The following is a 2527-nucleotide window of genomic DNA, read 5'->3' as shown; positions in this document are numbered from 1 at the left end:
TATTTTTAATTATTTTTATTGACAATTCCTTCTCTAAAATTACATAAGTAACTTCTCTACTTTTTGTTTCTTCAGAAACTGGTTTCATATTCCATGAAAATATAGATGATACAGCACCTTTCTTCAGATATTTATGTTAATATTTGACACCTGCAACACAAAGAATAACATTTAAATATACTATCACAAGGAAACCTGACCATAGTTTCAAAATATTTGTTATTGCAATGGATGCAGCGATTTAGACAGAACTTTCAATAGTAACAGCTGATAATGAACAACAGCTCATGAGGAATGTGTTTCCTCCAGTCTGATTTTGTGTTTGTTAAAAGGTTCCTTACAGCATAAATCTACTTGCAAAATATGTTAGCAACTAATAGTGTGCCTAACTAATTATTATTGGATTTTTTTAATAAGAGAACAAAGATGTGTGCTACACCTAGTCATGCATTATATATATTTGACAGAAAGAAGCATACCTGTGTATTTACTAATGTTTTCATAGTCAGATTCCACAAAGTGTTTACGACATAACCTCGAACTTTTTGTGTGAGCACTTTTTTCGCGTCAAATGGCCTTTAACCACAGTCTTCCAATTTTCTTGTCCTTCGGGAATTGATGTAATCCAATTTCTGAGCATATTGGTACAAAACAACGCGTCATTGTGCTTAAAATAATTTTTAATCAAAAATTCCAATACAAATATTGAATGTTATGGGAACAATGCACACCAGCGCCACTTTGACAGTTGCCAACCCCATTTTTAGTAATGAATCGATATTTCATTCTTAATGTATTGGTAAAAACCATTAAATTACCTACAGTTAGCCTTATTATTATTATTATTAACTGATTAATTATTATCATTAGAAATATCGTAAATTCGGCGGGATCTGAAACAGATAATTTACTCTCAAAAATCTTGTTTATGTGGCTTAATTTATCACAACAATTTCATATTGTTAAATGAATGTCAAGTCATTATATTTAACAAATCAACTAAGATCCATAAATGCTTATAAATTGTTGTTGTTGAAAGAAAAAGGAATGTTTTCCCGTATCCGTAGGTACGTAAATCTAATGCCAGCCACTGACATACGCGCAAATATTCATACATTGTACGAATATTTGCGCGCATGTGAAGGGCCGTCAAACATTCATTCGCAAACCTAGCGGCTAGGCTGTGCAAATGGGTTTGCATACTCAATTTGCGAACCATTTTGCGCTTCCTCCTACACTTGTTTACGAATGTCTCACGAATTTCTCCTCCTTTTTAATTCGTCAATAGAACATTGAAAAGAAAAAGAGTTTTGAATTCTTTCCCAGATATCATTAACAGCCATGCTGTTTTTATGGGATTTCTTTTGATGAAGATACGCTACACAGTAGACGTCACGAACTATGAAAATGACGATACGTCCGTTACCTTCGCAATCGTCGGCGCAACTGGGCAAGCGAATGTGTGGGAGACTACGCGAAGGTTCGAGGTTCGCGCGCTTTGATGTCTGTTAAAAAACCGACACAGCTTGGAAAACCACGAATGCAGCGAAAACTTTGCATAATCATTCGCAAATGTCATCCTACACTTGCGGGTGTTCGTATTCGTGCGCACGTGAGTGACCGGTGTAAGAATTAAAACATTGAAAATCGATCAAAATATCGAATTAAAACTATTTCGGCATCCCTACCGCAAATGATTACCATTTTATCATCGATTTTTTTACATTAGAAACCGCGTAGGCAATTGTCCTCGAGGTAAATACTTTATTTCTAATTTTTATGTAAAAATCTCTACTTAAACAGATAATTTACTCTCAAAAATCTTGTTTATGTGGCTTAATTTATCACAACAATTTCATATTGTTAAATGAATGTCAAGTCATTATATTTAACAAATCAACTAAGATCCATAAATGCTTATAAATTGTTGTTGTTGAAAGAAAAAGGAATGTTTTCCCGTATCCGTAGGTACGTAAATCTAATGCCAGCCACTGACATACGCGCAAATATTCATACATTGTACGAATATTTGCGCGCATGTGAAGGGCCGTCAAACATTCATTCGCAAACCTAGCGGCTAGGCTGTGCAAATGGGTTTGCATACTCAATTTGCGAACCATTTTGCGCTTCCTCCTACACTTGTTTACGAATGTCTCACGAATTTCTCCTCCTTTTTAATTCGTCAATAGAACATTGAAAAGAAAAAGAGTTTTGAATTCTTTCCCAGATATCATTAACAGCCATGCTGTTTTTATGGGATTTCTTTTGATGAAGATACGCTACACAGTAGACGTCACGAACTATGAAAATGACGATACGTCCGTTACCTTCGCAATCGTCGGCGCAACTGGGCAAGCGAATGTGTGGGAGACTACGCGAAGGTTCGAGGTTCGCGCGCTTTGATGTCTGTTAAAAAACCGACACAGCTTGGAAAACCACGAATGCAGCGAAAACTTTGCATAATCATTCGCAAATGTCATCCTACACTTGCGGGTGTTCGTATTCGTGCGCACGTGAGTGACCGGTG

The 2527-nt window shown here is 36.1% G+C and overlaps 1 long non-coding RNA gene across 1 annotated transcript; it reads right to left on the bottom strand.

Annotated features, from left to right (window-relative positions):
* Nucleotides 1-760, bottom strand: LOC149503001 (uncharacterized). Its single transcript, XR_016323092.1, has 2 exons — nt 480-760; nt 1-150 (listed from the first exon to the last, which is right to left on the bottom strand). It is a non-coding gene; the product is annotated as an uncharacterized LOC149503001 (long non-coding RNA).
* Between the last annotated feature and the right edge of the window lie 1767 nt (nt 761-2527).

The sequence above is a fragment of the Bombyx mandarina genome, chromosome 05 (genome assembly GCF_030267445.1).
Source record: "Bombyx mandarina strain Sakado chromosome 05, ASM3026744v2".
Classification (NCBI taxonomy): Eukaryota; Metazoa; Arthropoda; class Insecta; order Lepidoptera; family Bombycidae; genus Bombyx; species Bombyx mandarina.
The sequence above is the reverse complement of the archived record's forward strand: the minus strand, read 5'-3'. Positions and strand labels throughout refer to the sequence as shown.